This window comes from Pseudophryne corroboree, chromosome 10 (genome assembly GCF_028390025.1).
Source record: "Pseudophryne corroboree isolate aPseCor3 chromosome 10, aPseCor3.hap2, whole genome shotgun sequence".
NCBI lineage: Eukaryota > Metazoa > Chordata > Amphibia > Anura > Myobatrachidae > Pseudophryne > Pseudophryne corroboree.
In genome coordinates, this window is record NC_086453.1 from 1,405,829 (window position 1) to 1,421,882 (window position 16,054).

Genomic DNA, 16,054 nt, shown 5'->3' on the forward strand with positions numbered 1-16,054 from the left:
TATACTGATTGTCACACACTGCTGCCACCTACTGAGCGTCTTCTCTGTGACTCTATATTGATTGTCACAGACTGCTGCCACCTACTGAGCGTTTTCTCTGTGACTCTATACTGATTGTCACACACTGCTGCCGCCTACTGAGCGTCTTCTCTGTGACTCTATACTGTTTGTCACACACTGCTGCCGCCTACTGAGCGTCTTCTCTGTGACTCTATACTGATTGTCACACACTGCTGCCGCCTACTGAGCGTCTTCTCTGTGACTCTATACTGATTGTCACACACTGCTGCCACCTACTGAGCGTTTTCTCTGTGACTCTGTATTGATTGTCACACACTACTGCCACCTACTGAGCATCTTCTCTGTGACTATATACTGATTGTCACACACTGCTGCCGCCTACTGAGCGTCTTGTCTGTGACTCTATACTGATTGTCACACACTGCTGCCGCCTACTGAGCGTCTTCTCTGTGACTCTATACTGATTGTCACACACTGCTGCCGCCTACTGAGCGTCTTCTCTGTGACTTTATACTGATTGTCACACACTGCTGCCACCTACTGAGCGTCTTCTCTGTGACTTTATACTGATTGTCACACACTGCTGCCACCTACTGATTGTCACACACTGCTGCCACCTACTGAGCGTCTTCTCTGTGACTCTATACTGATTGTCACACACTGCTGCCGCCTACTGAGCGTCTTCTCTGTGACTCTATACTGATTGTCACACACTGCTGCCACCTACTGAGCGTCTTCTCTGTGACTCTATACTGATTGTCACACACTGCTGCCGCCTACTGAGCTTCTTCTCTGTGACTTTATACTGATTGTCACACACTGCTGCCACCGACTGAGCGTCTTCTCTGTGACTCTATACTGATTGTCACACACTGCTGCCACCTACTGAGCATCTTCTCTGTGACTTTATACTGATTGTCACACACTGCTGCCACCTACTGAGCGTCTTCTCTGTGACTCTATACTGATTGTCACACACTGCTGCCACCTACTGAGCGTCTTCTCTGTGACTCTATACTGATTGTCACACACTGCTGCCACCTACTGAGCGTCTTCTCTGTGACTTTATACTGATTGTCACACACTGCTGTCACCTACTGAGCGTCTTCTCTGTGACTTTATACTGATTGTCACACACTGCTGCCACCTACTGATTGTCACACACTGCTGCCGCCTACTGATTGTCACACACTGCTGCCGCCTACTGAGCGTCTTCTCTGTGACTTTATACTGATTGTCACACACTGCTGCCGCCTACTGAGCGTCTTCTCTGTGACTTTATACTGATTGTCACACACTGCTGCCACCTACTGATTGTCACACACTGCTGCCACCTACTGATTGTCACACACTGCTGCCGCCTACTGAGCGTCTTCTCTGTGACTCTATACTGATTGTCACACACTGCTGCCGCCTACTGAGCGTCTTCTCTGTGACTTTATACTGATTGTCACACACTGCTGTCACCTACTGAGCGTCTTCTCTGTGACTTTATACTGATTGTCACACACTGCTGCCACCTACTGATTGTCACACACTGCTGCCGCCTACTGATTGTCACACACTGCTGCCGCCTACTGAGCGTCTTCTCTGTGACTTTATACTGATTGTCACACACTGCTGCCGCCTACTGAGCGTCTTCTCTGTGACTTTATACTGATTGTCACACACTGCTGCCGCCTACTGAGCGTCTTCTCTGTGACTCTATACTGATTGTCACACACTGCTGCCGCCTACTGAGCGTCTTCTCTGTGACTTTATACTGATTGTCACACACTGCTGCCGCCTACTGAGCGTCTTCTCTGTGACTTTATACTGATTGTCACACACTGCTGCCGCCTACTGAGCGTCTTCTCTGTGACTCTATACTGATTGTCACACACTGCTGCCACCTACTGAGCGTCTTCTCTGTGACTCTATACTGATTGTCACACACTGCTGCCACCTACTGAGCGTCTTCTCTGTGACTCTATACTGATTGTCACACACTGCTGCCGCCTACTGAGCGTCTTCTCTGTGACTGTATACTGATTGTCACACACTGCTGCCACCTACTGAGCGTCTTCTCTGTGACTCTATACTGATTGTCACACACTGCTGCCGCCTACTGAGCGTCTTCTCTGTGACTTTATACTGATTGTCACACACTGCTGCCGCCTACTGAGCGTCTTCTCTGTGACTCTATACTGATTGTCACACACTGCTGCCACCTACTGAGCGTCTTCTCTGTGACTCTATACTGATTGTCACACACTGCTGCCGCCTACTGAGCGTCTTCTCTGTGACTCTATACTGATTGTCACACACTGCTGCCACCTACTGAGCGTCTTCTCTGTGACTCTATATTGATTGTCACACACTGCTGCCACCTACTGAGCGTCTTCTCTGTGACTTTATACTGATTGTCACACACTGCTGCCGCCTACTGATTGTCACACACTGCTGCCGCCTACTGATTGTCACACACTGCTGCCACCTACTGAGCGTCTTCTCTGTGACACTATACTGATTGTCACACACTGCTGCCGCCTACTGAGCGTCTTCTCTGTGACTCTATACTGATTGTCACACACTGCTGCCGCCTACTGAGCGTCTTCTCTGTGACTCTATACTGATTGTCACACACTGCTGCCACCTACTGAGCGTCTTCTCTGTGACTCTATACTGATTGTCACACACTGCTGCCACCTACTGAGCGTTTTCTCTGTGACTCTATACTGATTGTCACACACTGCTGCCACCAACTGAGCGTCTTCTCTGTGACTCTATACTGATTGTCACACACTGCTGCCGCCTACTGAGCGTCTTCTCTGTGACTCTATACTGATTGTCACACACTGCTGCCACCTACTGAGCGTCTTCTCTGTGACTCTATACTGATTGTCACACACTGCTGCCACCTACTGAGCGTCTTCTCTGTGACTCTATACTGATTGTCACACACTGCTGCCACCTACTGAGCGTCTTCTCTGTGACTCTATACTGATTGTCACACACTGCTGCCACCTACTGAGCGTCTTCTCTGTGACTCTATACTGATTGTCACACACTGCTGCCGCCTACTGAGCGTCTTCTCTGTGACTTTATACTGATTGTCACACACTGCTGCCGCCTACTGAGCGTCTTCTCTGTGACTCTATACTGATTGTCACACACTGCTGCCACCTACTGAGCGTCTTCTCTGTGACTCTATACTGATTGTCACACACTGCTGCCGCCTACTGAGCGTCTTCTCTGTGACTTTATACTGATTGTCACACACTGCTGCCGCCTACTGAGCGTCTTCTCTGTGACTCTATACTGATTGTCACACACTGCTGCCGCCTACTGAGCGTCTTCTCTGTGACTCTATACTGATTGTCACACACTGCTGCCACCTACTGAGCGTCTTCTCTGTGACTTTATACTGATTGTCACACACTGCTGCCGCCTACTGAGCGTCTTCTCTGTGACTCTATACTGATTGTCACACACTGCTGCCGCCTACTGAGCGTCTTCTCTGTGACTCTATACTGATTGTCACACACTGCTGCCACCTACCGAGCGTCTTCTCTGTGACTCTATACTGATTGTCACACACTGCTGCCACCTACTGATTGTCACACACTGCTGCCGCCTACTGATTGTCCCACACTGCTGCCACCTACTGAGCGTCTTCTCTGTGACTCTATACTGATTGTCACACACTGCTGCCGCCTACTGAGCGTCTTCTCTGTGACTCTATACTGATTGTCACACACTGCTGCCGCCTACTGAGCGTCTTCTCTGTGACTCTATACTGATTGTCACACACTGCTGCCACCTACTGAGCGTCTTCTCTGTGACTTTATACTGATTGTCACACACTGCTGCCGCCTACTGATTGTCCCACACTGCTGCCACCTACTGAGCGTCTTCTCTGTGACTCTATACTGATTGTCACACACTGCTGCCGCCTACTGAGCGTCTTCTCTGTGACTCTATACTGATTGTCACACACTGCTGCCACCTACTGAGCGTCTTCTCTGTGACTCTATACTGATTGTCACACACTGCTGCCGCCTACTGAGCGTCTTCTCTGTGACTTTATACTGATTGTCACACACTGCTGCCGCCTACTGAGCGTCTTCTCTGTGACTCTATACTGATTGTCACACACTGCTGCCGCCTACTGAGCGTCTTCTCTGTGACTCTATACTGATTGTCACACACTGCTGCCACCTACTGAGCGTCTTCTCTGTGACTTTATACTGATTGTCACACACTGCTGCCGCCTACTGAGCGTCTTCTCTGTGACTCTATACTGATTGTCACACACTGCTGCCGCCTACTGAGCGTCTTCTCTGTGACTTTATACTGATTGTCCCACACTGCTGCCACCTACTGAGCGTCTTCTCTGTGACTCTATACTGATTGTCACACACTGCTGCCGCCTACTGAGCGTCTTCTCTGTGACTCTATACTGATTGTCACACACTGCTGCCGCCTACTGAGCGTCTTCTCTGTGACTTTATACTGATTGTCACACACTGCTGCCGCCTACTGAGCGTCTTCTCTGTGACTCTATACTGATTGTCACACACTGCTGCCACCTACTGAGCGTCTTCTCTGTGACTTTATACTGATTGTCACACACTGCTGCCGCCTACTGAGCGTCTTCTCTGTGACTTTATACTGATTGTCACACACTGCTGCCGCCTACTGAGCGTCTTCTCTGTGACTTTATACTGATTGTCACACACTGCTGCCGCCTACTGAGCGTCTTCTCTGTGACTTTATACTGATTGTCACACACTGCTGCCACCTACTGATTGTCACACACTGCTGCCACCTACTGAGCGTCTTCTCTGTGACTCTATACTGATTGTCACACACTGCTGCCGCCTACTGAGCGTCTTCTCTGTGACTTTATGCTGATTCGGTGTCAGCCCTCCCCTGTGTACACACGCGGCTGAGTGTACAGGATGGAGACGCCCACTTTCAGCATCTACCACCACCAAGCACAACTTGCCCAGCCCTATGGTAGGTGCAGGTTTTCTGTCTGAGTATGGCCTCCAACACGAGCGATTAAGTGTACAACCACTTCAGCAACCCACCCATGGCACCTGCCAGAAAACGACAGCGTATTTCCACTACATAGCTGATACCGTGTCACTCAATCGCAACTGCACCTCTGTACGTACATACTGTGGCATGGATACACTGCACCTCTGTACGTACATACTGTGGCATGGATACGCTGCACCTCTGTACGTACATACTGTGCATGGATACGCTGCACCTCTGTATGTACATACTGAGACATGGATACACTGCACCTCTGTACGTACATACTGTGGCATGGATACGCTGCACCTCTTTATGTACATACTGTGGCATGGATAAACTGCACCTCTGCACGTACATACTGTGGCATGGATACACTGCACCTCTGCACGTACATACTGTGGCATGGATACACTGCACCTCTGTACGTACATACTGTGGCATGGATACGCTGCACCTCTGTACGTACATACTGTGCATGGATACGCTGCACCTCTGTATGTACATACTGAGACATGGATACGCTGCACCTCTGTACGTACATACTGTGGCATGGATACACTGCACCTCTGCACGTACATACTGAGACATGGATACGCTGCACCTCTGTACGTACATACTGTGGCATGGATACACTGCACCTCTGCACGTACATACTGAGACATGGATACGCTGCACCTCTGTACGTACATACTGTGGCATGGATACACTGCACCTCTGTACGTACATACTGTGGCATGGATACGCTGCACCTCTGTACGTACATACTGTGGCATGGATACGCTGCACCTCTGTACGTACACACTGTGGCATGGATACGCTGCACCTCTGTACGTACATACTGTGGCATGGATACGCTGCACCTCTGTACGTACATACTGTGGCATGGATACGCTGCACCTCTGTACGTACATACTGTGGCATGGATACACTGCACCTCTGTACGTACATACTGTGGCATGGATACACTGCACCTCTGTACGTACATACTGTGGCATGGATACGCTGCACCTCTGTACGTACATACTGTGGTATGGATACGCTGCACCTCTGTACGTACATACTGTGCATGGATACGCTGCACCTCTGTACGTACATACTGTGGCATGGATACGCTGCACCTCTGTACGTACATACTGTGGCATGGATACGCTGCACCTCTGTACGTACATACTGTGCATGGATACGCTGCACCTCTGTACGTACATACTGAGACATGGATACGCTGCACCTCTGTACGTACATACTGTGGCATGGATACACTGCACCTCTGTACGTACATACTGTGGCATGGATACGCTGCACCTCTGTACGTACATACTGTGGCATGGATACGCTGCACCTCTGTACGTACATACTGTGCATGGATACGCTGCACCTCTGTACGTACATACTGAGACATGGATACGCTGCACCTCTGTACGTACATACTGTGGCATGGATACGCTGCACCTCTGTACGTACATACTGTGGCATGGATACGCTGCACCTCTGTACGTACATACTGTGGCATGGATACGCTGCACCTCTGTACGTACATACTGTGGCATGGATACGCTGCACCTCTGTACGTACATACTGTGGCATGGATACGCTGCACCTCTGTACGTACATACTGTGGCATGGATACGCTGCACCTCTGTACGTACATACTGTGGCATGGATACGCTGCACCTCTGTACGTACATACTGTGCATGGATACGCTGCACCTCTGTACGTACATACTGTGGCATGGATACGCTGCACCTCTGTACGTACATACTGAGACATGGATACGCTGCACCTCTGTATGTACATACTGTGGCATGGATAAACTGCACCTCTGCACGTACATACTGTGGCATGGATACGCTGCACCTCTGTATGTACATACTGTGGCATGGATATGCTGCACCTCTGTACGTACATACTGTGGCATGGATACACTGCACCTCTGTACGTACATACTGTGGCATGGATACGCTGCACCTCTGTACGTACATACTGAGACATGGATACGCTGCACCTCTGTACGTACATACTGTGGCATGGATACGCTGCACCTCTGTACGTACATACTGTGGCATGGATACGCTGCACCTCTGCACGTACATACTGTGGCATGGATACACTGCACCTCTGCACGTACATACTGAGACATGGATACGCTGCACCTCTGTACGTACATACTGTGGCATGGATACGCTGCACCTCTGTACGTACATACTGTGGCATGGATACGCTGCACCTCTGTACGTACATACTGAGACATGGATACGCTGCACCTCTGTACGTACATACTGTGGCATGGATATGCTGCACCTCTGTATGTACATACTGTGGCATGGATACGCTGCACCTCTGTACGTACATACTGTGGCATGGATATGCTGCACCTCTGTACGTACATACTGTGGCATGGATACTCTGCACCTCTGTACGTACATACTGTGGCATGGATACACTGCACCTCTGTACGTACATACTGTGGCATGGATACGCTGCACCTCTGTACGTACATACTGAGACATGGATACGCTGCACCTCTGTACGTACATACTGTGGCATGGATACGCTGCACCTCTGTACGTACATACTGTGGCATGGATACTCTGCACCTCTGTACGTACATACTGTGGCATGGATACACTGCACCTCTGTACGTACATACTGTGCATGGATACGCTGCACCTCTGTACGTACATACTGTGGCATGGATATGCTGCACCTCTGTACGTACATACTGTGGCATGGATACGCTGCACCTCTGTACGTACATACTGTGCATGGATACGCTGCACCTCTGTACGTACATACTGTGCATGGATACGCTGCACCTCTGCACGTACATACTGTGCATGGATACGCTGCACCTCTGCACGTACATACTGTGCATGGATACGCTGCACCTCTGTACGTACATACTGTGGCATGGATACACTGCACCTCTGCACGTACATACTGTGGCATGGATACACTGCACCTCTGCACGTACATACTGTGGCATGGATACGCTGCACCCCTGTACGTACCAGTGATGTGAGGTGAGGCAGAACCTTTCCTGTCATACTAACGTATCTGCAAGAGTTTTTACTATATAAAGTAAATAAAAAATAAAAAATACAAAGAATATATTAGAAACATCTTCTGTTATTCTGATCACTTTTATAGTTAAAACTATGGAGCAAAAAGTCTCTGGCAAGTGAGGCACATCTCTGATCATAGCTCATCAGATTTCCAGCTATATACTGTATACTGCTGCATCTATGTATAACACCCACATATTTATACTTCTGCATCTATGTATTATGCCCACATGTATATACCACTGCACCTGATTATAACGCCCACATGTATATATTGCTGCACCTGTGTATAGTAAAATGCTCACATGTATATACTGCTGCACCTGTGTATAATGCTTACATGTATATATACTGCTGCATGCCCACATGTATATACTGCTGCACCTGTGTATAATGCCCACATGTATATACCGCTGCATCTGTGTATAATGCTCACATGTATATACTGCTGCACCTGTGTATAATGCCCACATGTATATACTGCTATCTTTTATTAAGAAAAATTGCAACATACAGTACATAAATATGGTAAAACTCATAAAAATAGGACATACAATATACATTGAATTGTTGCCCAATAAGCCAAACCAAAATGCAACAAAGCTTATATAACTATACGCAATGTCAATATTGCTTAACATCTAAGCAAAAAACAACCCACTGTATACAAACAACACATCTCATAACCATAAGCAATGAAAAGATGAATAAAGTCTTTTAGTCACATGCAAACCGCTTTAATGAAAAAAACAGAAAAAAGAAAATCTACGGGAAGGTGAAGGATAGGAAGCCATAAGATGAACAAGAAAAGGACTTCTGCTACCCACTCAAGGGGGTTTCAGGTGGCGCCAGAGCCAGGACCACCCAACAGCATCCGACCTCTTCCTATCCATATCCATCATCCTCTTAACCTCGTGCAGAATATTTCCCACCACCTCCTCACAGGGGAGGACCTTTGCTCTGAGGGAAAACCTAACACCGTGCACCCCATGTGTGAAACCTAACTGCTAAACTAACTATAAAATTGTGGTTAAATCAAACCTTCTATACCCTTTGAACGCCCCATACGCCCACTCAGGGTAACTAAGCCCCGAAAGGCACTGGATTCGTAAGGCCCTTGATACCGCTCTGTAAACCATTATATTGAAGGGACACTCAAGGAGGAAATGGTCCATTGTCTCCACCTCCCCTAGACATTCCTCACGTGGGCAACCACGATCATTGGCACTTCGACACTTGAGGTTACCCCACACATAAAGCCTCCCTTGGAAAGAAAGCCAGGCAATATCTCTAAACTTCAGTGGGATTCTTTCAGAATTAATCAAAGACAACCCATCTGAGCAGACACTGCCTGGGCAGTCCCTTAACGACAGCGGAGCATAAAAGTGAGTCCGCAAAACTCTTCTCTCCAACTCCCTTCTAGAGAAGTTTTTGACTTCACCCACCTCCAGCCCCAAATCCTCGTCATCTTCAAGCACAGTATAACGTAGATCGGGAGGTAGCCATGCCGGACTTGAAAGGTTTTACTTGGCCACTATCCATCCATAACCTGAGGAAGGGAAACACCTAGGCCCTAAAACTCTCTACCCATCGAGGGGGAGTTCTTAGAAACAAACTCCCTAGGTTCAGTTTTACAAAAGTTGTAGCAAAAAACACCACAGGGTTGACCATACTCAGCCCCCCTGTTCCCTCGATCTGTAGGTGATCCCTCTCTTGACCAGATTCATTCTATTCACCCATAACATCAGGAAGAATAAAGAATTCATCTTGGTCCACAAAGACTGTGGCAAGAAGCACACATAACTGACATACAGAAAAAGCGGAATCAGATAGGTTTTGCATAAGTCAACCCTCTCCCTGAGAGAAAGTTGCCACCTTCTCCAGGACTGCACCTTCCTGGTAGCATCTTCCAGCCTCTTCTCCCAATTCTGAGTGGCATAATCACCACGGCCAAATTTGATACCTAGAATTTTTATCTCTGGACTGGCGCGGGGGAGGCTATCCGGAAGGGTAAATTCATCACCCTCCTCCCCCATCCAGAAAGCTTCACACTTATCCTGATTGATTCTGGAGCACGAAGCCTCAGAGTACTCACAGATAAGATGTTCCATGCCACGTGCCTCTGCCACAGATGACAGGACCACAGTAACATCGTCTGCGTAGGCCACCGCCCTCAGCGGCAACCCAGGATCCAGCTGAACCCCTGCCACAGTACCGCTCTCAATCTTCCGCACAAAAGGATCAATTGCAAATACATATAGAAGGGGGCTCAGGGGACACCCCTGACGGACACCCGAGTCGACTGCAAAAGCACGGCCTACCCAGCCATTGACAAGTGGGAAGCTCTCAGCCTGATTGTAAATGACACGTAGCCAATCTATCACCCTCACTGGAAGACCATACCTCTCCAGCACAGCCCACAGGTACTGATGATTAACTCGGTCAAAAGCCTTGGACTGATCCAATGCCAGCAAATACTTACCCCACTTTTCAGCACGACATTGCTCCACAGCCTCCCGGATGCCAAGGACAGCACTAAAGGTGCTTCGGCCTTTTACAGTGCAATGCTGAGACGGAGAAAGTAACAGCCCGGAAACTTCCATCAGCCGATTAAAAAGTACCTTTACCAGAATCTTTCTGTCCATATTGAGAAGAGCGATGGGGCGCCAGTTCTCAACACGCATCGGGTCCCTACCTTTAGACAATAATATGAGAGCAGAGGATCTCATAGAGGGAGGGAGTGATCCCTTACCCAGGCTTTCATTAAATACTTCCATGAGATGAGGAGCCAAGATGTCTGAAAAAGCTTTAAAAAATTCAGATGTTAACCCATCTGGGCCTGGAGATTTTTTTATAGACAAACAGTCTATGGCTCTCTTGACCTCCTCCACTGTCACATCACTCCCCAAAGAGTCAAAAGAAGGATCAAGCTGCTCAAGCCCAGGTGTCTACCTCAGAAACTGATCCATCCTCGCTCTGATGAGTGCCTTCTCAGACAAAAGGCTGGAGTAATAGGACCTGATGACTCCCAAAATACCCTCCCTGTCTTCATGAAGAATACCCTGGTCATCAAACAGGCCCCGGACCTCCCTCAAATCAACTGATTTTCTGCAACTCTGGTAGGGATCAGGCGAGTGGTACTTCCCATAATCCCTCTCCAGAATCAAAGAAGCCAGGCGATCGTACTGATATTCCTTCATCTGAGCCTTCACCCGGGAGATTTCCCCACTATCTCCACGCTCAGAGATCAAGAAATCCAGTTTCTTTTTTAGGCTCTGGTAGATACATCTTTTTGTCAAGTTTTTCCTGGCTACCAGCCTTTGAAAAAGCCTTCGAGTCCTCTTTTTACACTCCTCCCACAACTCAGAGCTTCTCCAACCAGCCTCCAGAAGTGTTTCTTGTAGTTGAAGAAAGTCTCTAAAGGACTGTCTAACTCCCTCCTCCTTTAGGAGCTCAGAATTCAAATGCCAAATGCCCCGCCCTTTCTGAGACGTTCAAAGCAACACACAGAAAAACGTGATCGGAGAACTCTACTGGCTTTGTCTCAGGAGGCAAAGTTTTTGAGGACTAATTAACAAAAAACCTATCTATCCTAGACCTATGACTACCACAATGATAGGTGAAACCTGTGAGGTCTGGGAAAAGCCGAACGTGCACATCCACCAGACCAGCCTCTCTTACCATGCTAACTAGAAAATTGGAATCATAGCCCAGGGTCGCCTTTGTGTCCCCTCTGTCTTTTGGCGTAATGACGGTGTTAAAATCACCTCCAAAGACAATCTGCCGGGCCGTAAAAAGAAACGGTTTTATCTCCCTGAAAAGACATTTCCTGTCCCACTTTGAATGGGACCCATAGATGTTTATTAGCCTCAGGTCATCTCCTCTCAGGTTGACATCCAAAACCATGCACCTACCTACCTGTAAATCTATAATCCTGTGCACTTTTACCATATCAGTAAAAAGCACTGCCAACCCACTGGACGCCTCGGCCGCAAGAGACCAGAAGGAAGGCCCCCGCTTCCACTGACACTTGGCCTGATGGAGTGTGGCCAAGTCGCCTACCCTGGTCTCCTGCAAAAATAAAAAGTCAACATCAACCGTGTTGAAAAAAATCGAAGGCCAAGAAACGAGCACGTTCAGAAAACACTGAAGCCACATTAATGGTGGCACATCGTATAGGTTGGGGATCCATGTTTCTTGGATTATAGAGGTAGGACCTCATTCACTTTTTCTTTGCTTGTCTTTTAGAGTCCTCGTCCGAGGATCCTACTCTTTTACATGTAACCCCAAAGGGAAGAACGTCCTCATCGGACAAAGAGATTTCTTCCACCACCCCCTCCTTCACCCCACCAACAACTGAGACCGCAGTCTCAAAAAACAGACCCTTAGATCCCTCTACAACAACACCCTCCCTAATATCACCCCCATCCCCATTTGCAACCCTGTCTGGCGGAGGATCCGGATCAGGGGCTTTTGGGGCAATAATACAAGAACCGCCCCCAGGATCATCCACACCAGGGGACTCTAAAGGAGAATAGGTAAGGCTCCCCGTCTCAAGGCCAGGAGTCTCCTCCACCACCATCACCTCTCCCGGAGATTGAGGGGCCTTCCCCTCTGAACTCTGCACTACCTCAACCTTATTTAATAACGGTACCAAGGCCTGGCTTAACTCTGTCCCTGTAGGATCCCACTCTAGATCCCCCTGAGCATACAACGTCCACCCCCTCTTTTTCAGCTTCTTCCTCCTGCCTTTACTAACTGCCTGAAAAACTTCCCCCCTTTCGACCTGGACTTTCCCTACCCCGTCAGCTTCTAGTTTCCTTAACATATCCTGATGCTGTAAAGCAACCACCATGTTATCCTCACGACTGGGCCTGATTTCTAGTGCCTCCTCAACCACCCCTGCATCATGATTATGCAATGCTTTAGGGCACCGACTATAGGGATGGCCATCCGCTCCGCAGAGATTGCACCTCACCTTATTACACTCACTGGACCCGTCTGGCCACACAGAGCACATTTAACAACTGTACAATCATTACTAAGGTGGCGAAAGTCTCCACACTTGTGACAAGCTCTGGGCTGCCCAGGGTAAAACACTGAAGCAGGTCACGGCCAATATAAGCAGCAGATGGTATGTGCTTAGTCTCAGCCCCTACCTGGTGCAACCTCACAAAGGTCGAATAGGCACCACCCCAGACCCCCTTAGTGTAGGTTAGAGGTTAGCTGCAGGTGGGGAAGTTGCAGTTAAGCACTATGGGGAGGACAGAGGTTAGCTGCAGGTGGGGAAGTGGTAATTATAGTTAGTCACTAAGAGGAGGTTAGTGGTAGGCTGTAGATAGGAAAGTGGTGGTCAGGCACTAAGGGGAGGTTAGAGGTTAGCTGCAGATAGGAAAGTGGTGGTTAGGCTCTATGGGGAGGATAGAGGTTAGCTGCAGGTGGGGAAGTGGTAGTTATGGTTAGTCACTAAGAGGAGGTTAGTGGTAGGCTGTAGATAGGAAAGTGGTGGTTAGGCACTAAGGGGAGGTTAGCTGCAGGTGGGGAAGTGGCGGTTAGGGTTAGGCACTAAGGGGAGGTTAGTGGTAGGCTGCAGATAGGAAAGTGGTGGTTAGGCACTATGGGGAGGTTAGAGGTTAGCTGTAGGTGGGGAAGTGGTAGTTATGGTTAGTCACTAAGAGGAGGTTAGTGGTAGGCTGTAGATAGGAAAGTGGTGGTTAGGCACTAAGGGGAGGTTAGAGGTTAGCTACAGGTGGGGAAGTGGTGGTTAGGCACTATGGGGAGGTTAGAGGTTAGCTACAGGTGGGGAAGTGGCGGTTAGGGTTAGGCACTAAGGGGAGGTTAGAGGTTAGCTGCAGGTGGGGAAGTGGTGGTTAGGGTTAGGCACTTTTCGGGAGGTTAGTGGTAGGCTGCAGATAGGAAAGTGGTGGTTAGGCACTATGGGGAGGTTAGAGGTTAGCTGTAGGTGGGGAAGTGGTAGTTATGGTTAGTCACTAAGAGGAGGTTAGTGGTAGGCTGTAGATAGGAAAGTGGTGGTTAGGCACTAAGGGGAGGTTAGCTGCAGGTGGGGAAGTGGCGGTTAGGGTTAGGCACTAAGGGGAGGTTAGTGGTAGGCTGCAGATAGGAAAGTGGTGGTTAGGCACTATGGGGAGGTTAGAGGTTAGCTACAGGTGGGGAAGTGGTGGTTAGGCACTATGGGGAGGTTAGAGGTTAGCTACAGGTGGGGAAGTGGCGGTTAGGGTTAGGCACTAAGGGGAGGTTAGAGGTTAGCTGCAGGTGGGGAAGTGGTGGTTAGGCACTATGGGGAGGTTAGAGGTTAGCTACAGGTGGGGAAGTGGCGGTTAGGGTTAGGCACTAAGGGGAGGTTAAAGGTTAGCTGCAGGTGGGGAAGTGGCAGTTAGGCACTGTGGGGAGGTTAGAGGTTAGCTGCAGGTGGGAAGTGGTAGTTATGGTTAGTCACTAAGAGGACGTTAGTGGTAGGCTGTAGATAGGAAAGTGGTGGTTAGGGTAAGACACTAAGAGGTTAGTGGTAGGCTGCAGGTGTGGAAGTGGTGGTTAGAGTTAGGCACTAAGGGGAGGTTAGAGGTTAGCTGCAGGTGGGGAAGTGGCAGTTAGGCACTCTGGGGAGGTTAGAGGTTAGCTGCAGGTGGGGAAGTGGTAGTTATGGTTAGGCACTAAGAGGAGGTTAGTGGTAGGCTGTAGATAGGAAAGTGGTGGTTAGGCACTAAGGGGAGATTAGAGGTTATCTGCATTTGGGGAAGTGGTGGTTAGGCATTATGGGGATGTTAGAGGTTAGCTGCAGGTGGGGAAGTGGTAGTTATGGTTAGTCACTAAGAGGAGGTTAGTGGTAGGCTGTAGATAGGAAAGTGGTGGTTAGGCACTAAGGGGAGGTTAGGTGTAGGCTGCAGGTGGGGAAGTGGTGGTTAGGGTTAGGCACTAAGGGGAGGTTAGGGTAGGCTGAAGGTGTGGAAGTGGTGGTAGGGTTAGGCACTAAGGGAGGTTAGGGGTAGGCTGAAGTTGTGGAAGTAGTGGTTTTTGTTAGGCACTAAGGGGAGGTTAGGGGTAGGCTGCAGGTGGGGAAGCGAGGGTTAGGGTTAGGCACTAAGGGGGGGTTAGGGGTAGGCTGAAGGTGTGGAAGTAGTGGTTTGGGTTAGGCACTAAGGGGAGGTTAGGGGTAGGCTGCAGGTAGGGCAGTAGTGGTTAGGGTTAGGCACTAAGGGGAGGTTAGGGGTAGGCTGAAGGTGTGGAAGTAGTGGTTAGGGTTAGGCACTAAGGGGAGGTTAGGGGTAGGCTGCAGGTGGGGAAGCGGGGGTTAGGCACTAAGGGGAGGTTAGGGGTAGGCTGCAGGTGGGGGAGTGGTGGTTAGGGTTAGGCACTAAGGGGAGGTTAGGGGTAGGCTGCAGGTGGGGAAGGGGTGGTTAGGGTTAGGCACTAAGGGGAGGTAGTTGGTAGGCTGCAGGTGGGGAAGTGGTGGTTAGGGTTAGGCACTAAGGGGAGGTTATGGGTAGGCTGCAGGTGGGGAAGTGGTGGTTAGGGTTAGGCACTAAGTGGAGGTTAGGGGTAGGCTGCAGGTCGGGAAGTGGTGGTTAGGGTTAGACAACAAGGGGATGTTAGGTGTAGGCTGCAGGTGGGGAAGTGGTGGTTAGGGTAAGGCACTAAGGGGATGTTAGGTGTAGGCTGCAGGTGGGAAAGTGGTGGTTAGGGTTAGGCACTAAGTGGAGGTTAGGGGTAGGCTGCAGGTGGGGGAAGTGTTGGTTAGGGTTAGGTACTAAGGGGAGGTTAAGGGTAGGCTGAAGGTGTGGAAGCAGGGGTTAAGGTTAGGCACTAAGGGGAGGTTAGGGGTAGGCTGAAGGTGTGGAAGTGGTGGTTAGGGTTAGGCACTAAGGGGATGTTAGGTGTAGGCTGAAGGTGTGGAAGTGGTGGTTAGGGTTAGGCACAAAGGGGA